We start from the raw sequence: 22,177 nt of genomic DNA on the forward strand, positions 1-22,177 counted from the left end.
CTGAAGCATTACACTTAAAGATTTTAAAGCCTGTCTCTCTGTGCACGGAGTGTGGTCATCAGTGTCTGTGGGGGCCAGAAACTTTGGGTTCCTTGGGACTGGAGTCACACAGGTGGTTGTTAGTCACCTGATGTGGGCCTTGACCTGAGAATTAAATCCAGGTCCTCTCGAAGAACTTATGTACCTAACCACTATGCCATCCTTCCATACTAAGTTCACTAAGGCCTGCTAAGCCCCTACAGATGCTAGAGCCGGAGTAGAGTCCACAATGTACTGACCACGCCCCTGCCCCCCCCCCCACGGGTTCAGGCCTGCTTAGCTAGGTGCTTGGTCTTTTTTTTTCCCCCCCCACTTCAAGACAGGGCTTCCCTGTGTAGCCTTGGCTGTCCTGGACTCGCTTTGTAGACCAGGCTGGCCTCGAACTCACAGCAATCCACCTGCCTCTGCCTCCCGAGGGCTGGGATTAAAGGCGTGCGCCACCACCGCCTGGCCGGTGCGTGGTCTTGGATCCCTCCCACACACACATATCCTCCTCCTATGCCATATACACCAGATATTCCTCCGAAACCCTGCGGGAGCAGTGCAGCCCCAGAGGACTCCCTGCTCTGCCACCCAGCTTGCCTCCATCAGGCAGAGAAAACACTCCATGCTGACCAGACCTGCCCAGACCTTACCACAGCCTTCAGAACATAAACCACCTAAACTTCCCAGATGAAGAGAACAAGGCTTAATAAGGAAGATAAGGGGCTTGCCGCAGACTATACAGTTTGGGGCGCAGAGGTTAACAGTCGGGGGAGCCCGTGTCCCTTACCCTAGTGATGGGGGCAAGGCAACGAGTATCCTCAACTCTCGTCATGCCTAGAAACTTTTTGTCCCAGCCCTGTTCGTTCACTTAAGGCAAAGAGCGCCCACATTTCCTCGGACACTAGAACCTAGTTCGGCTGAGGCATGTGGTCAACGGCCTCACGGGAGACCTGAAGGCGAATGGAGATTTCTAACCTCGGCGTGCGCAGGGCTTCTGGCCTCCTGTCTCAGTCAGCTAGATCTTCTGACGGGTAGCTGGGATGTTAAGAGAGAGTAAAATGGCACTGGGGGTGACAGGCTGGACACTCTCACCTAGGACAGTAAGTGCCTGTGGGACTCCACTTGCTGAGACTAAGCTGTTCTCTGCCTGTCTTGCTAGGTGGTGTAACCATGTTGCTCTTGGGGGGAGTGGACCCTCAAAAGATCTGTTCTTTTTGAAGAACTGGACACTCATGGCACTGTGTACTGTGGAGACCAGTGTACTACAGAAGCTGACAACGGCCACTAGCATACAGACAAGCAGCCAGCTCTTAGGACCCCAGTCATCCCCAGTAGACCCCGCCAACAAACCCCAGCTGCCCAGGCTCCCACCACAGGCCAGGACACAGCTGCTCTTTTGCTCCTGTCCATCCACCTGTCCCAGAGCTATATAGTGAGGTCACTGGGGTCCCTCTTCCCAGTTTGCCCAGGAAGCTGACATGTCCCCGGTGGGTCAGTACTGACGTCAGTAAGGCCAGCCGGGCATGGAGCCTGCCACCCCCCGGAACCACCAATTAATTAACTTTTTCAAATTAATTTCCCAAGCAAAATTCCGTAATTACATCTGTCTCCATCAGCCTCCTCGCTCGGCAAGCAAGAGGATGACCCCCACACTGAGGGAGAGCACAGGGTGAGGGGATGGCCATGACAACCTGGGAGGCAGGTAGAAAAGGACACAGGAGGTTTGGTTTCATTTGAACAGGTAGTTTGCCTGGTGTGCTTATGGAAACTGTTTTGAGGACGGAAGAACTAAAAGCCCCTCAGCCCAAGAAGTGAAAGGGTTCTCAGAGAGACCTATGTCCTGCTGAGTCCATCCTGCTGCGGCCCTACCTGGCCCCCCCCCCACACTCAGTGCCCCCCAAACATAGCAGGTCTTGGCCCAGTAGCAGCACAGGCTCCGTGAGGCTGAGAACGCGGCTGCGGTCTAATTTCCCAAAGGGGCTGAGATTAATTAGCTCACACACAGGCGCAGAGAGGGAGAGAGGAGAGTGGGAGCAGGGGCGGGTGGCGTCAGGCGAGGAGCTGCCTGGCGCTCCCCACCACCAGACCGGCAGGCAGTCAGGCGGCCTTGACAGCCTGGGTGCTCTGAAGGTCAGTGGCCAAGCCGGCTGAGCCAGCAGACTGGCACCGTCTCCTTCCCAGAATTCTCAAGATCAAGGCTGGAGGGACAGAAACCCGAAGGGCGGGGCTCGGGGAAGGGAGTACTGTTACCACGGGCTATCAAAGTCCAGTTTGGTACCCTGTTCACACCATCCTGTTTCACCTTCAAAGCGGCCCAAAGACAAGGACGACATGGTTCTCCCACTTTGCAGATAAGGATGTTGAGGCTCAGACACGGGCAGCGGCTGGCTAAGGTCTCTCAGGATGGGGCAGCAAAGGTGATATAAATACTGGTTGGCCCAACTCTAGACCCCATGTCTCTATGATAGCACGGGGGCAGCAAAAGCCCTGGAAGCTGAATGCTCGCTAGCACAGGGCATGTGAGAAGATCTTTTGCCTCAAAATGGGCAAGGGAGTCAGCCATTTCACAGAGGAACTCGGACCAAAAAGAGGAAGTTATCTGAGGTGGGGGCCAACGTGCAGCCAAGTCAACCTAACTGGGAGAAGCCTTAGTGAGCCCCCAATGGCCACACGGAACCTGGGGCTCTGTTTGGTTAAGTGGTAAACAGATGATGGGGGGCAGGGGCATGTTTTCATCACTGCCCTTGTGTGCCCAGAAGGAAGTTTGCTTAAAGGACCTCCCAACCACTCCCCGCAGAAGTTTCCCAAAGAAAGGGCCCCTAGCAAGTGGGAGAGGTAAGAGACCCTCGGCAGGTGCCTAGATGGTCCAAACCTAGCACTGAAATTTCTCAGAGCTTGCCAGCAGGGACATCCCTGTGGGGGCTCACTCTCCTTAGGCCCAAAGGGCCAGCAGTCTCGACAGCCAACTTTACTCATTCCCTCTGCTTCTGCAAGTGGGGAAGCATGCTTCTTCTTGGAGGCACAGATGCAGGTGGCTAACGGGTCCATTTGGGCTTTGGAGTCAGGCCTTGTCCCCTGTCTTGCCTAGAAGATCCAGTCTAGAGGACGCCAGGCAAGCTGCTGAAGCTTGCTGAACTCAACACCCAATCCAATGGTCCTGAAGACCTCATACCTGAAGTTCTTTTATTTATTTTGTTTTGAAGACAGGGTTTCTCTGTACAGCTTTGGCTGTCATAGACTCACTTTGCAGACCAGGCTGTCCTCAAACTCTCTGCCTCTGCCTCCCGAGTGCTGGGATTAAAGGCATGTGCCACCATGCCTGGCTTTTTTTTTTTTTTCCCCAAGACAGGGCTTCTGTGTAGCACAGGCTGTCCTGGAACTCACAGAGATAGATGCCCCTGCCTCTGCTTCCCAAGTGCTCGATTAAAGGTGTGCGCCACCTCGCCTGGCTATACCCGAAGCTCTTGATACAGGGCTAGCTTGTTATTTTTACAGTCATCACTTGCTCAGGCCATGGGTACTAAATGACCAAAGCCCTAGTTTTTCTGTAAGCTGATTTCCTTATGCCTATCTTCTGCTCCAACGCCACCCCACTGCACCCCACCCTACCCTAGTCCCTGCCTTCTAGCCTGCAGACCCCAAGAAATAAGCGTGTGGTAGGGACTGAAGGCAGCTAGGAAGCTGGTGCCAGCTGCCTGGGCCCATGCCTCTCTTGACCACAGCAAAGCCCACCTACACACACCCTTGCCGTGCCCGCCTTATGTTGGCACTTCTGTGTCGATAGCTTTGGAACTATGGGCTGGCTCTTCTTTCCTTCCAGGATGTGAGGTTCCTCTGCCCTGAATCAACCCCCTTGTCTCCTGCCACCCGGAGGAGCTTCCTCACCTCTGCATTCATCCGAGATCAGCTCGAGACAGGGCCAAGTCCAGGACAATCTAACTAAAGTTCTTCTAGCTTTTTGGTAGAGCAAACAGGGCCTCACTACTAGCTCCAGCATGGCTCAGTGGGGACTAAAGCCCAGAGCCTCACACATCCCAGGCTCTGCTGCCGAGCCACACCCTCAGCCCTCATCACTTTCCGTAGTGCAGCTTTAATCCAGAGATGAGGTTTAGTCCGTTTTATAGATGACACAAATGACGCCAGAAAACTTGGCAGGCGGGGTGTGGTGGTGCAGAGCTTTAATCACAGTACTCTGGAGGCAGATCTCTGTGAGTTTGGGGCCAGCCTGGTCTACATATTTGTGTTCCAGGCCAGCCAAGGCTACACACACAGTGAAACTGTGTCAATAAAAACAAAACAGAACAAAACTTGGCCATGACACAGCATAGACTAGTCAAAATTAGGCCCCCAAAACACACACACACACACACAAAACAAAAACAAAAAAACCCAACAGCAAACAAAAACAGGGTCCCCAGCTTAGGGAGAAATCTAGCTTTCTGAGTAGCCACTAACTGCTTTCTGGAACCCTCTACTTTCCCCTGACCATTCTATATGGAGGTCACCAGGTGGGAGCCTGCTGCACCCCAATTGATCTGTAATGGAGGTGCTGGACAGTGGTGTCAATACCCCTCGTGACTAGGAGGCCGGGCCCATTCTCTTACTTCTTGTATGGAAACAGTTAGGTCTCTAGTTCTGTGTGGGAGGGAAAGCAAGCCCTGGACCCAGTGGAGCTAGGGCTTAGACACCACTGCAGGCACTCTGCCAACCTAGCAACCCAGGCCCTCTTGTCAGACCAACACCATGCAGACTAAGAGGTGTGGCCAAATCCCAAGTCTCAGGGTGCTAGCTGGAAGGGCACTGTGTAACCAGCCTTGGAACAAGGGGGCAGAGGAAAGTGAATGCCGGAACAGGCAGCCCAGGCTCCTGGGACACACAGCTCACTTTGCCAGAAAAGGTGTCCTTCCTCCCCCTGCGCCCCCCTGGCGCATGCTCCCACCTTGAATGTGGCGACAGGTGGCCACTCAGTGCTGCTCTCCATCCTTCCCTCCTCGCTGCTCTTCTGCCTGTTTTCCTTACCTGCTACCTACCCTCTCTGGGTATACTCTGAGCTATGGTTCCCTATAAGGGCAACTGGGCCCCCAAATGCAGCCACAAATGATGGAGAAATTCACTCCCCTACTCCCCCCCCCCCCCGCCCCAGAACCGGAAGACAACACGACTGAGGGGAGGCCTTTTTTGTGTAAGCCTCAATAGGGATGAGCAGTCTGGCCACACGAGTCTTTTGTGTGTGTGTGTGTGTATGTATGTATGTATATATATATGCAAGTGTACCCAACAGGCACTGCTGTATCCGTGCTCCTGGCCCAACACTACAGCCTCACAGAGGTGTAAGCCATGGCCTACAGATCACTGCTTGATTACGGACAGGAGAGGAAGGCATGCAAGGTCTGTGAGGTCAAGTGTGGCTTCCTACCTATACTTGATTGTGACTGTGCATGCCTGCTTGCCAAACTCGCACCAGCATGTACACACACCGACCAGGACCAGGACGTGTCACCGAGCCTGGCGTGCAAATGGCAGTGGGTCGTGCTGAGGCGTGTGGAATTAGGTATGCAGCAGCTGGGTATACCCTCTGTCCCTGGCTGTGTTGCTTGTGGGGTTGCACTGAGTGTGTGCTCTGCCTGCTGCTAGGGATGGGGTGACTCACGTCTCCTGAGCTAATCTCGCCACCAGCCCGCCCGCCCGCCCAGCTCACCCTGCTCTGCTGGGCTCATGGCCGCCAGCACAAGAGGTGGGGAGGAGGCGCGGGCAGTCGAGCGGCGGGGAGGCTGGCTTGATAAATAACCTGCTGCTTCCCCAGGCCTCTGTGAAGGGAAGGCAGCATCAGCAAGGAGCAGGGGAGGGAGGGAAGAGAGGCGTCCTTGGCCCCCCAGGCTCTGACTGCCCTGGCCCCCATGGCCCGGTCTCCGGCTTCTTCGGTTCCTGTTTCATAGAAACCTGATCTGGGAAAAGCCTATCGGGTCATCTTGCCTTGTCCTGCCAGGTCGCCAGGCCCAGCAGGCTGCCCCTCAGGGAACAAGCCCACAGCCTGGCTGCCCAAGCAGTGGGTGGGTGGGTGGTAAGATATTTCTGTCCAGACTAAATGCAGCTTCAGGCCTCTGTCTGTGCACCAACAGCTGCTCCCAGAGGCCCCAGCTACGCAGTGATGACTAAATTTAGACCCCACTCCAGCAAACCCCAAAGCTCACCTCTTCGCACTGGCTCCACATGGGGGTAGAGAGAAGGGTGGGGTCTGTCTACTGCGTCACCCTGGGCAGTGAATGCCTCTCTCTGGGTATTGGTTGTTTAAAAATAAATAAATAAATAAATAAATAAATAAATAAATAAATAAAAAAAATCAAGTATTACTCAGCTCTGGCAGGATTTACTAAGACTAGTCCACAAAAGCAACTAAGTTGGGGTCCTCGCCCAGTGGTTACAAAGGTTGAGCGGCTCCTTTCCCATAGTATCAACTTCAGGCTTATAAACAGTGCTCTCTCCATTCTGCCTTTTCCTTGCTCAGACTGGGCAATACCAAGCTCCTCCAAACTACCCAACCGGAAACAAGTTGTGCCAGGTTGGGGTGATGCGCGTGCGTGTGTATGAGAGGAGAGAGATTGAGAGACAGACAGACAGACAGACAGACAGCTGCTATTTCCTAGAGGCGACAGTTGGGCATGGCCTGAATTCCTGTCTGGATCCTAGCGTCAGCTTGGACCCTGGATAGGATCAGTACCATCTCTAGACCCACATTGCTCTGGTATAGCCGGGGAGGGGGGAGCTGAGGGTGGGGTGGGGGGGGTCAGTCATCTCCACAGGGTTCAGCAGGCCAGGAGGCAGCCACTGCTCCCCTCCTTCTGCCCACCCGCTGCTTCCCCCAGCCCCACATGCACCGAATTCCCCACGTGCCTGTCTGTCTCTGACAGCTCGCGCAAAATACTTGGCTGAGCAGGCGCCCGCTGTTCTGAGCCCGCTGTGCCTCCTCCTCCCCGTCTTCCCAGGGGGTTCTGCAGACGCAGCCGGGGATGGGAAGGGACCAGAGCCCAGAGCCCAGAGTTTGGTGGACATCTAAGGGAAAGAAATGGCAGGAGAGACTCTCACAACAGTACCCCAGTGCCTGGCCCTGAGCACGGGGGACAGGGGAGGCTACTTCAAGCAAGCCAGTCTGTCTGGGTGGCAGCTGCTTACATCCCCACTGCTTCTCCAACCTCCCAGGAGGCCTTCCCAGGGGTTTCCCATTCTCCTGGACCAATGAAACAGGACCTGCCAGTCCTTGTCGTCGTCGTCGTCGTCGTCCAATGCCCCACCCCCACCTCACCCCAGGTAGCAGCTCAGGACAGAGCTGAGGGCATCGGAAGGGGTTTGGAATCTGGATGAGGGCCCAAGGCCTTGGCAGTCAGGGCCCCCCTCCAGAGCATGAGGGGGTGCGTTCCAGCTCTCCTGCAGTGAGGGGCACACCCACCCAGCTGCTGGGCTAAGTAGGCTTGAGGGGGGCCAGAGGGAGTCCAAGTCTGCCCCCTACTGCTTCCCATCCAGCCTGTCAGGTCTTCCCAGGAGAGCAGCTGGGATTTTCCTCTAGCCACTGCCAGGCTGCCAAGCTCCCTCTACTACTCACCCCTGCTGACCCAGTCAAACCCCTGCCCCTACCCCGTCTCTGCAGCCAAGGATTCCCCTCGCCCTGGGGAGATGCGCCAGAGTCCCCAGCACAGACCCAGCTGTAGATGCTGACTTCCTTGTGGGATAGCATGCTCCATATTACCAGATGGGCATACTGAAGTCAGAAGGGAGCCTGGCCCCTGCCCCCTTCCCCACCTCCAGGATGTGGGTGCAGGCATCCCATCCCATCTTAAAAGAAAATGATTCGGTTCCCTCCTGGATCTACCTCGTAAACCTACTTTTTTTTTTTTTTTTTTTTTTTTTTTTTTTTGATCAGGAACCCAACCGCTCCAAGAGAAGCTGGTAGGAGGCTGCTGCCCTGGGCTCTTCTGGACTATGGTGTCACTCTCCACAGCCCAAGAGTGGCCCTGGGAAGACTCTCAGCCTTACTGTCGCAGGGAGCCACACTGTGGGACAAAGCCTCCTCTCCCCATTGCACAGATGGGGTTGCTGAGGACCCCAGGGGAGGGGAGCTGCAGGCAGCCATGAGTCAGAGGGGGAGCTGGGAAGCCGCCCGGCCCTGCCTGCTGTCGCTGGAAGCAACAGCCTGCATTTCCTCCTCACGCTGGTGCCTCGGGAAGCGTGGGCAGCAGGCGGCAGGCTGCCACAGGGAGGACCCCCTCCTGTGCCTGCAGGACAGCCACGGCCCCTTGCTGCCTGCCTGGGCCCAGAGCCCACCCGCTACATGCAGAACCGGGCCTTTCAGTCCCAGGAATAGGCTCACATCACTTGAGGTCTCCAGGCTCTGTAACCTCAGGAAAGCCCCCACTCCTACCCCCACACCCCAGCGTTCCCTATCATCAAATACCGAGGTTGAAGCACAGACACCCGTGCTTCCTTCCCACGGGAAAACCCACTCTTCGGTGACTCTAGAATCCCAACTTAAAACATCCTTTCTTTGCAGACAGTCCTACGATCCTCCTAGACCTCAGCACTAACATTCTAGATTGCCAAGATCTGACAGCTCTGGGAAGGGGCCGTGAGCCGCCCCCCCCCACACCCTCCCCCCCACACCATCTCCTATACTCTGGTCCCAGTTAATCAATCTCCCACCTAACTTTGGGGGAGGGGGCTGGGCAGGAGAGGGACTGGGTTTCTTCCATTAGGGTCAACAGGAAATGACATAAAGCTGGGGCATACTATGGGCTGGGGGAGGAACCAGTCTAACCCCAGGGGACAGGCCACCTCCCCCTGGCACACAGGGCCACTAACTACACAGATGTCAGGAAATGAGCTTGTGCTGGAGCAAGAGTTGGGTAGCTGGGGGGTTTTGTGAGCCTGTGCTCGCTCCCAAAAGGGAGGGCCCGGCCCACATCAGGTCAGCACTGGTCTCCCTGCTTCTCAGGTTCCAAGCCAAGCTCTTGGCTTTATCTTCCTGTCTTCACCACCCACTGCTTCCTGCTTCCCACCACAGTCCCCTCACCTCCCCGGCTGGCCCGTTTAGGCCAGCTGGTAGCCAGCCAAAAAGACTCCAAACTGGAGCCCAATTGACAGACAGAAACACCGAGGTCCACAGAGAAGATAATGCCTTGTCCACGGGTTTCTGCCAAGCACCTTGTCGGTCTTTGGCCACCTCCCTCAGTCCTAGCTGCTCACCCCATGCCTCACCCAGCCAGTAGGTGTCTACATGCCTGCCTATCTACCCCCACAGCCTAGTGTACTTTGAGAAAGTTCACTCATACTTAACCTGCTCCTTCATTTACCCAACTAGCCAATCAGCCTGCTTCCTGCCTCACATCAACCTCATTGCTGGCATGGTGGAGTCTGGGTGGTGAGGGAGACCCAGGCCCGTGTTGGGTAAACACTCAGGTAGAGTGAGTGGAAGGTAGGAAACAAACAAACCACACGCTGACCAACTCGAGCTGTCTTTAGGATCTTCACATGCCAGGGTCAAGTCACAGACTCTGTAAGTCTCACTTTCTGTATGTGTATACAGCTGGGCACAAACAACACCCAACTCCCAACTCTACTCTGGGGATTAAAAGTAGAAAAGGGGGCCCCGGGCATGGTGGTACACCCCTATCCCAACAGAGGCAGGCAGATCGCTGTGAATTTGAGGCCAGCCTGGTCTACAAAGTGAGTCTAGAACAGCCAAGGCTACCCAGAGAAACCCTGTCTCGGAAAACAAACAAACAAACAAACAAACAAACAGAAAAGGGCCAAGAAGATGCTGGCACAGTGGCATCATTTGCTAAGGCGTACAGTGGGCTAGCCTTTTTCATAACCATTTGTGGGGAGCGCCTGATGACGGCAATAGCTAAAATGTTTTGAAGACTTACATGGTGCCAGGCACTGTGGTACTGCCGCATCCCATTTGGAAGGCTGGCGAAGAGGAGGCTCAAAACTCTTGTAAGCATCTGACGAATGAGGGAGTTAATGGCAGGAAGTATGGCACTGCCTCCAAGGACTACAGCCTAGCATGTGCTGTGACTAAGCAGGTCTCACTGCACACATATATGTGTGCACGCTCAGGTGTGTGCACGTGGGGCCTGTGTGAGGGCACGGAATGGAACCAGCTACTCTGGCTCTGCACTGACCTCACTCCTGCCCATGATTGGAACAGAACTGAGGGGCTGTGCCAAGCACAGGGACTAGATCCTGTTGGGAGAGGCCTAGAGTGGTGTTTTGCATAGTTCTGGCTGGGACATCACAGGCCTAGCTTAGGCCCCGGGGTGGAAGATAGGGTGGTTGCTGGGTACTAGATTTCCAGTACCCTCACTGTAGGCTCATGCCAGCATGGCAAACTTACTCCTGCTGGCATGTCAGGATTGCCTGAGGAGGTTAGAGGAGGTCAGAGGCAAGAAAGGGATTGGTTCCCCCCCCCAAAAAAAAGCCACGGGGGGTCTGCCAGACAGGACAGTGTGAGTCCAAGGCTCCCCAGGGACCACTGGACAGGCCTGGCTCTGCCCCATGGAGCCCAGCAGCTGGAGGGGAATAAATACAGCGCAGGGCGTCCCAGCCACATTCCTGGGAGGCCAGCGCGGCTGCCTGCCCGCTGCTCTAAGCAGAGCGCAGCAGCCAGGCCTAGGGCTGCCACTGCCCTCTTCCCAAACAAACAGAAAAATAAATAAAACCAGCTCTCACGCCAGCCAGCCAGGCCAGAGGAGGGGGCAGGAAGGGGAGGAGGGTGCAAGGACAGGCGGGCAGACCAGTTGCCACGGTTTCTGTTCCACTGGGAAGGGGGAGACCAACAAAAGAGGAAAATGGAGGAAAAGCAGATGAGACATCAGAGATGTCAGGAGGTGAGAGATCAGCTAGGAATGGTGTGTGTGTGTGTGTGTGTGTGTGTGTGAACACACACACACACACACAGACACACACACACACACAGACACACACACACAGGACCAGAGGTGGTGTAGAGCAGGTGGCTCAAGAGACAGGGAAGGCGACAGGGCTACAGTGGGAGAAGGTCAGTAACTCAGTGACAGAGATGCGGCAGTGGGGGAGAGGGTTGTGGGGGGACATAAACAAAGGGGGCCCTGTGGGCTGGGGCAGGGGGTCGACTTGAAGGGCCATGAAATATTAAAGAGCTCAGCCAGTGAATGACAGAGGTCACAGAATTCAGAAGACTAGCCAGTAAGCAATAGGGGGAGCCTGAGGCTGACAGTAGCCCCCCACCTCTGTCACAGCCTGTCCAAGAGAGGACATGCAGAGCGGGAGGGGCCACTGGTCACAGGAAGAACTTTGCAGTTCCCTCTCCCCTCAGGCCCAGTGGGGCAGAGCCAGCCTTCCAGAGCTCCCAGCCACCCTAGTTAAGAAAGCCAGGAGGCCAGTCAGCACAGAGGCTGCCATGGGTGCCTCCTGGGGGTGGAGGAGTAGAAAAAAAGAAAAGAAAAGAAAAGAAAAAAAAAAAAAACAGTCCACCAAGCCACCACTTTCCACAGCGACCAGCAGGGAGGAAAGGCTGAGCCAGCAGGCCATTCCCTGGCCCCATTACCAGCCTCATGACCTTGGCCAGGCCCTTGCCCTCTGTGTCTATGTAGTTCTACCCACACCAGGTTTACTGTGAGGAAAGAAAGAAGAGAGCAAATAACATGTGGTAAACCTGCTGGGGCTAAGTGTCCTACTGTCCTGTACACCCTCTGATGCCCTAAGGCCAGCCCTTTCAGTCCACTCTACAGATGGGGAAGACTAAACTCAAGAGTGAGGAGAGTGAGGCAGGCAAGGTCACATACCTGTATACAGGTTGTCTCTCCTTCCGCCCTCCCCAAATCACTGGAAATATTTCTTTTTTGTTTGGTTTGTTTGTTTGTTTGTTTGTTTTGAGACAGAGTTTCTCTGGGTAGCCTTGGCCACCCTAGACTCACTTTGTAGACCAGGCTAGCCTCAAACTCACAGCGCAATCCGCCTGCCTCTGCCTCCCAGAGTGCAGGGATTACAGGGGTATGCCACCACACCCAGCTTTAAATGCCCGCTTCTAACTAAGCCTTTAATCAGCAGAGGCAGGCAGATCTCTTTGAGTGTAGAGGTCAGCCTGGTCTGCACAGGCAATTTCAGGACAGTCAAGGCTTTGTGGAGAAGACACTGTCTCAAAAAAAGAAAACCAAACCTAACTTCTGTGGGTCGCTGATTCAATGAGGCCCTCTCTCTCCTCATGCAGTAGCCACTTAGTGTCCTATCTCAAAAGGAAACAGGTTGTTAGAGACAACGCTTGTCCTTATGTCATATAGTCGGCCACACAGTGACCAGGATTCAAAGCCAGGTCTGATGACCTCTCCAGTCCTGTCATTCATGTGCACTTGCTGGAATGGATGGCGTCCAGGGGTGTTATTAGGGGGACCCAGTAGATGACTTTGGTGGGCCTACCGGCCCCTAAAAGTATTATGGCTTGGGGACAGACATCAGGAAAAAGCGAAAAGGCGGCTGGTACATGCTTTTAAGTCCCAGTACTTGGGAAGGCAGAGAGGTATAAGAGCCTGCAAGTTTGAGGCTGGCCTGAGCCACACAGTAAATCCTAACTGCTGTACTAGATAACCTGTAACTGCTACGGGGCAGGAGGTAGGCACAGCCTATAGAGGCCACACGGTGAATGGACTTAGCTAAAGGGATCTATCTGCCTATTCCACAGGTAGCCCTGTACTAGCTAAAAGAGATCCTGTTTCTGGACAGAGGTATATTATAGTTAGCTCAAAAGGGCTAGCTGAACCCAGTCTTGCGGGTCCCCAGGGTTCCAACTTCAGCTCCTGGGTCAGTGTACCAGGAACTAATCAAGGGCTCCAGATTCCCTAGTGTTGGAGAAGAGAAGTTGGGATTGCCCACCACCCCCAATTCTTGCAAGCCCAGAGGGAGGCCAGCATCAAGAGGCAGGAAATGAAGAAGAATTTGCAATCTAATTGAGCTGGCGGGGGATTAGGCAGCAGAATGCAATTACAGAGGCTGGAGCAGGGCCAGGGGCACTGACACCCCAAGATATGGCCTTGTCCAGGTGACTTGGGCCCAGCTACTCTCCAAGCCAGAAGTACTCAACCAGAGGAAGGGAAAATTGGTAAGCAAGGCTTGAGGCTAGACCACTCTCCCTTAGAAGAGCGTTAAGAGTTGCAGCTCTGTGGGATGCCCAGCAGCAAGAATTTTAACTGAGAATCACCTCACCCTCCCTACCCCCAACCCCTGGAGATTTCTCCAGGACAAGCCCATGGACTCTCATATAAGGTTAAGACAGATAGGCACACACTCTCACAGGCTCTGCTTATACAAGTACACATGTGACTGTGCTCTCGGGTAAAAGTCACACACACACATTGACAGTCACCTGCATAGGGGCATACTCCAACCTGCAGATTCGGCTGTGGACCTCTACCGCCACCGGCTCCAGAAAAGGGGAGAACGTAAAAAAAACAGCCATGACCTTAAAATCCTTTTATTCTTATAATCACAGGCTGCCATCCCCGTGGATATGCGCTGTCACCCCGGCCCCAGCCTGTCTCCCTCCATGGCTTCCAAAACTCCCAGCAGGCAGGCAGACCGGGAGGCTGCCCAGTTACTACTGCTGGGGGTGGGGGGGGGCAACTGAGTAGAAAAGGTTTTTTTTTTTTAAGTCTCTCTGCTTCACAAATGGAGGGAGGGAGGGAGGGAGGGAGGAAAGGAGGGAGGGACTCAGTTTATGTCAGACTGGCCGATAGAGGAAGAGAAAGGAACACAAAGCCAAGCCACTAGCCACTGACTATTGCTCACCCAGCTCATGTCCCCTTGAAGGTTTACTTGAATACTCACAATCCAGACACATACCACTAAAGAAGTCAAAACTGCTACACTCATAAGACAGACACATGCTAGGAGCCAGGAGTGGTAGGACACACCTTTAATCCTAGAACGTGAGAGGTGGAGACAGACAGACAGATCTCTGTGAGTTCAAGGCTAACCTGGTTTACACAGTAAGTTCCAGGTCAGCCAGGGCTACACTAAGACCCTCGTCCCAAAACAAACACATGCAAATGACAAATGCTACAAAATTCCAAGTACTTGACATATATACAGAATATATGTATTATGCAGGGACAAGGCCAACCTTCAGACATACAAATTTCAGACTTATGTGCATGAGGTATATGTACACATACAATGCAGGCACACATAATCATTCATACAAAATCATTCATCGTCCATATAAAACGATCCAACCATAGACTTTCATATCTTCAGACAGACACATTCTAAACATAGACTTGAAGGCACAGGCACACCAGCCAGGCTCTCACCCAGATCAACAGACATAGTGCCACACCACACAACTCCGTCTTTGTCAGCTGACACTGCCTCTAGATTTTGGGGGTCAGTCCTTCCTCACCGCCAGCAGCCTGGGAAGGTGGGCTCAGTACCGAGAGGAGGTAGACAGAGCAAGGGGGAAGTAAGAGAATGCAGAAAAACAAAAAAACTTTACTGGGATATTCTTGTTGGGCAGTAGTGCGTGAGTAACGGGGGAGGCTTTTTGTGGTCTGCTGAGTTCCAGCTATGAGTGAAAGTTTAACTATTAATATACTTAATCAAGGACACTACACACACACACACACACACACACACACACACACACACACGATGAGACTAAGTGTGGTAGGGGCAAGAGTAGGGGCAGGAACATCCTCCACTCTGCTGCACCTCCAGACATGAGGCAGCCGGTACACTCCCAGAATGCCAAGCTGCTCAGTACGGCTACTTCCGATCAAGGATTGAATAAATGAACTACAAGGAACAACAGTAGGTAAGCCTGCCATATCCATGACCAGTGAAGGAAAAGGCTGGAGAGTTACATGTGACTAAATGATCCCCGTGTCACACAGACTTCTAAGAGCAGGACCAGATATGTCCCAACTGTGTTCCTCTATTTCTCTACCTCACCACGCACCCTAGGAACTCAACTGGCTTTAGCTCAGTGCAAAGCTTTCTCCATCCTCCTGGTAAGAGTCCTCCATCTCACGGCACGGGGATCTAAAGAAGGTGGAACACTTCATCTGCAGAGACAGTCATGGCCCCACACTCGTATGGGCCTCAATTTCACACTTGCCAACCGGGCATTAAAAAAGGAAACAGCAAAAACGAAGCGCCGCCATGGGAGCCCTTGGGCACATAGGCATGCAGGGGGCTTGAGCCTCAGGCTGCTTCCCTTCCCCCATGCAGCCCAGCTCAGCCCAGCCGGGTGGACATTCCAGGCCTCACGTGATAAAGAGGAGGCCATTGGCCCTCCGGTAAGTCAACAGGAGAGATAGGAGGCCCAGGCCAGGGTCACCTGCTGAGCCGGGAAAACGGGCCCAAACACACACATAAGGAAGGCACTGAGAAGCTAGCCAGGCAAGAGCCTCACTTCTGCAGAGAGCCCTCTGCCCCACATGGGGGCGGGGGGGGGGGCGCGGGCTGGACCTCAAGCTTAGCTCTTCTCCTAGAGAACTCAGCTCCTACCAGGATTTGGGGGTGGAAGGAGGGTGGATGCACTTACAGAGCTACTAGGGCTGACTGGGAACCCAGAGGCCAACCTCCCTCAGCTGTTCCCACCCCTCCCTGGGGCAAAATCAAACTGTCACCCCCCTCCCTCCTCCCTAAGGAGAAGGACAATTTCCGTTGGGGGGGCTGACAGCTGCAGAGCGGGCCACTACCCGCCCGCCCCCCAACACCCGCCCCCCCCCCAACAAGCTCCAGCTTGACTCTCTTCTAACTGCTAAATCAACACCATGCAGTTACAGGCAAAAGTAGCCGAGGACAGTCTCCGTACTAATCTCAAAAAGGGGATGGGAAGGATTTCCACCTAGGACCCAGGTCGTCGGAGTCTTTCCGGAGAGGGTCAGGTCAAGCTTAGGTCAATAGGCGCCCCCTAACCATCTCATTTAAATGTTCTCCATTGCTAGGACCTTACACCTCGTACCCTGAGGGCGGGGGCAGCTGAGGTGGCGCCGGGCGTTCAAACCACGCTCCAAACAAGTCCGCAGCGACTGCGCTCGCAGCCCCCGCCAGGCGGCCCCAGCGGAAAACTTGAAAGGGACTCTGTTTGCCGGCGGCCCTGGGGCGGCTCCGGCGGGGGCGGGGGCGAGGGCCAGCGATCACACGCCCCCTTCCCCAGCGCTTCCAGGCAAACCCGCGCGACGGGGAGTTGGAGGAGGACCTCACTACAAAACCAAGGGCCCCAAACAGCACCAGGGCACAAGGAATGACGAGGATCAAGGACCTAATCCGCACCTTGTTTTGGGCATCCCCCAACTGGAAGACCCTACTCTCAAGACCACCCAGGGTTCTGGGGAGCATAGTAGGGTGCGGCTGCCAAAGCTTCACACCCCCCTCAGGAGACTAGGGGGAGCAAGTCTTTCCAGATGAGTCACTACAGAACCCCCCAAATCTAATGGTACCTCCTTGCAATCCGTGGCACCAACCCAACTCTGCGCACCCCGTACGGATTCCCCAGGGAGGAAAAAAAGGGGAAATTTTGCTTGTTCCCTTCCGGTGCGCACCAGCACTTGTGACAGGTCCCCTGCTTAAAAAACGGGGTCCCTCACTTTCGGTCGAACCTATATATAAACAAAGCCAGGCGCACCCCGCGCTCCCCGCCGGAAAACAGCCCATTCCGGACGAGGACAACTTCCCCCAGTAAGAAAATTAACACATTCCTCTCGCGACGGTTCAGCCCGGGCTCCAGGGATGCGAAAGGGAGGGGGCTCGGGCGGGACTAAAGGGGTAAATTCGGGGCCAGCACAGCGTGGCAGGAGCCTGGGATGCCCGCCCCTTGCAGCCAAGGACCCCCCCTTCTGCGTCCCCGCCTTTGCACACAGCTGGGCACACACGGAAAGGCAGCCCGAGACTCCCCAAGGCCGTAGAGGACAGAAGAGAGGCCGTCTGGCCGGTGGAGGTGGGGGTGATATACTTTGACGGAAAAAAAAAAGGTCAAACTTGATCAGCCCGCCAGGCACCCTGCAGGCAGCGGGGGCGAGGAGCCCAAGGGGAAACACTGAAGTGGCCGCCGCCTGCTCTAAGGCGAGGCAGGGCCACGCGTGGTCCGAAGCGCTGGGGCAGTGAGTGGGATCTGATGCGGGGAGTGCGCGCCGCAGATCTGCAAGCAGCCGCCCCCGCAGGCGCAGCACCCGCCCAGTACTGCGAGGTGAGGACCCTCGGCGCCCGCGAGCTCCGGTGACTGGGAAGGAAGCGTCCCCCTCTGGGAGAGCCCCAGCCTCACTCCTCCGCTCCCAGCCCGCCGTCCTCGACCCTAAAACCCCTCTTTTTGTCTGAACTCAGTGATCTGCGACCGAGGATACTGCGGCTTGGGAAGGCTTGGATGTAGCAGCGGCCACCGAGCGATCACCGAAGCTAGGTCTCCTAGGGCCCGCGGCTCAAGCTGCGGGCTTCCCCAGCCCCTCCCAAACACCGACCCCTCCTTCCCCCATCCCTGGCTCTCCGCACCTGAACTTCGGGGGAACCCGCGCCGCCAAACTTTCCGCGGACTTGCAGCGAACTCCGGCCCCGGCCGCGCACGGAGCCCCGGGGGAGGAGAGGAAGGGAGGCGGGGAAGGGGAGGGGGCTGGCCTCCCGGGGGGGGGCGGGGGAGGGCCGTGGCCCGACACCTACCGGCTCTGCGAGTCGTCCGAGCCGCCACGGTCGCCGCGAGGCCGAGGGGGAGGGGCGGGGCGGGGAGCTGCGCTCCGCTCTGGGCACCGCCGCGGTGCGCTCCGCTCCAGTCGCCCGCCGCGCTGGGGGCCAGAGCCGGAGTCGCGCCGCCGCGGCTGGCCCGAGGCGGGGAGGGGGGGGAGCCTGCAGCACCTGCCCCTCCTCCCCCTCCCCGCGGCCCAAATTAAAAAACAACAAAAAGCAACTAATCACCCCGGAGCGCAGCGCCTCGCGGCGCGGCGGGCGGAGGACTCGGCGAGCGGCGCCCGACTCAGCAGGCAGCGCGCATGGCTAGGCGCAGGCTTGGACACGGGGCAGGGCTGTCGGGGGCGAGGCTCTCCTCTTCTGGCTCTGCTCGGACGCCTGCTCTCGTCGCCGCCTCTACATCCCAGCTCAGGCTCCGCCGCCTCTGCTGCCGCGCCGCGCCGCGCGCCCGGGCAGGAGCTCCGAACGCTGCCCGGGGGCTGCCGGCAAAACCCGGACCGGACTAGCGGCTCCCTTACCCCCCCTCCCTCTCCACCTCGGATTCCCTCCCTCCTCCCGCGGCCTCCCTCCCAGAGCTGCTTTGGCCACTTGGACGCCGCAGGCTCTGAAGCTGGAGCCGCAGCCGCAGCCGCTGCGCCTCCAGATCCCGGCGTCCTGGCGTGCTCTGTCCAGGCTCAGCTCCCCCGCGCGTCAGGCTTCACCCTTTTTCCATGCAACTTTACAAATTAGTAAATAAATAAATACCCACAACCCCTTTGTACGAGATGCCTGAGCATCTTAAAAGACGCACCTTCCGGGAAAATCCGCTGACTTTTGGCTCCTTGTTCAGTGGGGCAACAAGCTACAGGGATTGAGAAGGAAGATTTGGCTGCCCACCCCCCCACCCCTCGCCCCCAGCTCAGGTGCTTCTTGGTCCGCCGCCGACTCAGTTCAAAGACCGCACCCTTCCCGAAAACACTTTCCTGCATTCACTAGACACTAATTCCACCGCAAGAAAAGAGGCAGAGCCCTGATCCCATTTCACAGATGAAAAAACTAATCAGAGAAAGTAAATCTTGTTTGTTTGTTTTTTAGGAGGCAGGCTCCTTTGCCCAACTAGAGTCCTGGGGCTAAAACATGTACACTGGTGCCTCGTGGCCTGTGAACCGCGAGCTTGAAATAGTACCTGGAACCAAGCAACACTCAGCCCCGCGTAAGAGTAGGTGCCCGGTGGGAACAGCAGATTTGAGACCGCATATCTTTGCACTTATTTCATCTGTGCTTCTGCCCTTTGACAACGTCCCCTCCCTTATCTGTGCAGCTTCGGCTGATGTCTTAGAGAACCAGAGAATGAGCCCAGGACTCCTCCATCATCCATGAGTGATTGTTATGCAGTCTTGTGGTATCTGAGAAGGAGGTCCGGGTTGCAGCAGCCAGACCTTTCGTCCAGAGAGATCCCAGCCACTAGACACAAGCGGGAAGGCACAGTGAGGCTGGTGCTAAAAGCATTACAGTCTGATATCAGTTGGAGTCCAGATAACAGGGAGTTAACTGCAGCGACCGACCCGGGTGCCTCAGGCCCTGGCCTCTATGGGAGAATCGAAATCGCCTCCCACAGCTGCTTCCTCTCCGGTTGTGGGTCTCCCTAGAGCTGGAACCAATATCCACCTTCCAAGCCATCTGTGTGTGGAGTTAGGCTTTAACCCCGTTGGAGTGGGGATAGGATGTCAAAGGGAAGAGCTCCTCTGGAGTGTGTCACCTGTCTCCCACTCCTGACATCCCAGGCCACAAGGAGCGACTCCTCCCAGACACTAGGGACACCTCCTAGCCAATTTCTTCCTACCTACAATGGGTCCCTTGGGGGAGTGTTTAGCTCCCCTTAACCTCTAACTGGTTTCTTCATTGTCACCCAAATAAGCCTGTCAGCTAAGTAAAAAGGTGCTGGCTATGTAGACATTGTTTCTTCTGTTTGTCTTTTTTTTTCTTTCTTTTTGTTACAGGACCTCACTCTGTAGTCCTGGCTGGTCTGAAACTCTCTATGGAGACCAGGCCAGCCATGAATTCAGAGAGATCAACCTGCTTCTGCCTCCCAAGTGTTGGGACTAAAGCTGTGTGCCACCACACCCTGCGTGCAAGCGGTCCTCAGACAGTGGACACACTGTGATGATTACCTCTAAGCTGCTTAGATTCTGGTCCTCACCTACTGTGTCTGGGGAAGCTGAGACATCCACTGTGAGGAGGGACCTGCTCCCTGGGAATCAGCAACAATCAACAACCTGGGCATCTTTACCCAGGAAGTGAAAGGATCTGCAGGTCCTTGAAGCTTAGAGCCAGCACAGAATTAAGCCCTGCACATGGGGGAGCATGCGCGGAGGGGGCCTGGCTCACTCAGGAAATAAAAATACTTTCCTTGCCAAGCAGGAAGACCAGAGTCTGATCCTCAGAACCTGGGCTTGTAAACCCAGCGTTGAAGAGACAGAGACAGAAGATCCCCAGGGCCTTCCTGCCAGCCATTGTAGAGCAAATCCTGAGCCCCGGGCCACTGAGAAGCCCTAACCTGGAAGGTGGGCAGCATTCCTGAGGGTGACTCCTGGTGATGTCCTCTGATTCACACAGTCCTGTGCACCCCACCTCCCACCCCTACAAATGCATTAAACACACACACACACACACACACACACACACACACACACACACACACACACACCAAACAAACAAAACAACCTAAGCCAGGATCTATCTGGTCTTCACCTGTCAGGCACTATATATGGCACAGGAAATTGCTATTAAGCACTTTTTTGAGACTCCCTACCACCACCAGCAGCAAACTCGAGCAGCCTAAGGCTAAGGGCCTGCCATGGAGGGATCCAGGCATCCCAATGGATTTGACTTCCTCAGGGAAATGATAACATGTCTGGCCTCGTTTGATGTCAGAGTCTTCCCATGTTACACCTCAGCAACTGGGAGATCCAGATCCTCACCTAGCCAATCTACTTGGAACCCAGAGAGAATATTATTGTTCCCGTGGAAAACATACTATGAACAGGAAACATGACATGCAAGCCATCTACCTGCAATGTTCATGTCTCCTGTGAGTACAGCAATGTGGGAGCTAGGCCTGGTGGCACACACTTAGAATCCCAGCATTCTGAAGGCAGAGGTAGGCGGATTGCTGCAAGTTTGAGGCCAGCCTGGTCTACAAAGGGAGTCCAGGACAGCCAAGGCTACACAGAGAAGCCCTGTCACGAAAAAACAAAAACAGAAGAGAACATGGAGGCAGGATGAAGCAGACAAGACCACCTACTCTCAAGAGGAGGGAAGCCGGGACTATGATGGCTCAGGGGTTAAGAACACTGACTGTTCTCCCAGAGGTCCCGAGTTTGATTCCCAGCAACCACATGGTGGCTCACAACCATCTATAATGAGATTTGGTGCCCTCTTCTGCTGTACAGACATACATGAAAGCAGAACCCTGCATACATAATAAGCGAATTTTTAAAAAGCCACCTTGGTACTTGGTACTGTCTAGCAAAAAAGTTTTTTGGTTTTGTTTTTTCAGGACAGGGTTTCTCTGTATAGCCTTGGCTGTCCTGGCCTCACTTTGTAGACCAGGCTGGTCTCAAACTCACAGTGATCCCTCTGCCTCTGCCTCCCAAGTGCTGGGATTAAAGGCATGCACCACCATTGCCTGGCAAAAAGTTATTTTTATTTATTTTGTTATTAAAGTTTCTACTGAGTTTTCCTTTTTTGTTTTGCTTTTGTTTGTTTTTGGAGACAGGGTTTCTCTGTTACACAGAGCCCTGGCTGGCCTTGAACCCACAGGGATCCTCTGCCTCCCAACTGCTGGGATTAAAGGCATGCACCACCACACCTGGCTCTACTGAGTTTTCAACCAACCAATCAGCCTTCAAGTCTCCAGCAGCTGTGTGGAGGACGCCCCACACCCACCTGCCCTGCGTTGCAGAGGGCAGTGTAGCAATCTAGGACCCTGGATCATGTGCTTCTGTCCATCCTCACCCATCTTGTCTGTGTGTCTCTCCTCTCTTCTCTGTCCTTCCCCTCCCTCTTGCTTCCTCCTCCTCCTCTCAGACCTCCCGGTTACTCCAGCCTGATCATACCTTCTTGAATCTAACTGATACTTATCTCTGGCATTTATTAAGCCCTTGCCTGTCTCATTTTCCCCCCTCAGTATCATCTCCATTTCCCAGATGAAGAAACTGAATAGTTGGTGCCAAAGTTGTTCTCTAACCCTGAGGTTTGCTGCCCTGAGGCGGCTTCTTCCACACAAACACATTGTGGGGTTCACATTTCCTATCCTGCAGTGGCTCCCTACAGTCCATAGGATCCAATTTACATACACTCTTCTTGTGCGCAGAGGGGCTGATTCAGGCTCATCACAGACGGCTCTGTTTTAGACCCAGTGCACCTCCACTGAGAACCATCTCTAGGTGTCACTCCCGGCCTGAGTTTG

At 54.9% G+C, this 22,177-nt stretch overlaps 1 protein-coding gene and 1 long non-coding RNA gene across 6 annotated transcripts in view; one reads left to right on the forward strand and one right to left on the reverse strand.

Annotated features, from left to right (window-relative positions):
• Positions 1 to 18,166, reverse strand: part of CXXC5 (CXXC finger protein 5) — a 33,240-nt gene extending 15,074 nt beyond the window's left edge. Inside the window, exon 1 of one of the 3 annotated variants that reach the window (XM_084780410.1) lies at positions 17,704 to 18,166. The gene's annotated coding sequence lies outside the window, so the exon portion shown is untranslated. The other 2 variants (XM_084780414.1, XM_084780413.1) reach the window with 2 other exon arrangements.
• LOC311596702 lies at positions 9,714 to 20,123 on the forward strand. Of its 3 annotated transcripts, none has more exons than XR_014778935.1 (5): positions 9,714 to 10,904; positions 15,010 to 15,344; positions 15,999 to 17,239; positions 17,374 to 17,449; positions 18,802 to 20,123. It is a non-coding gene; the product is annotated as an uncharacterized lncRNA (long non-coding RNA). The 3 variants fall into 3 exon arrangements; XR_014778937.1 differs by lacking the exon at positions 9,714 to 10,904 and having other exon boundaries at positions 13,732 to 15,344; positions 18,802 to 18,925; positions 19,028 to 20,123; XR_014778936.1 differs by lacking the exon at positions 9,714 to 10,904 and having other exon boundaries at positions 13,732 to 15,344.
• Positions 20,124 to 22,177: the final 2,054 nt, after the last annotated feature.

The sequence above is a fragment of the Acomys minous genome (assembly GCF_964271855.1).
Source record: "Acomys minous genome assembly, chromosome: 4".
Taxonomy (NCBI): domain Eukaryota; kingdom Metazoa; phylum Chordata; class Mammalia; order Rodentia; family Muridae; genus Acomys; species Acomys minous.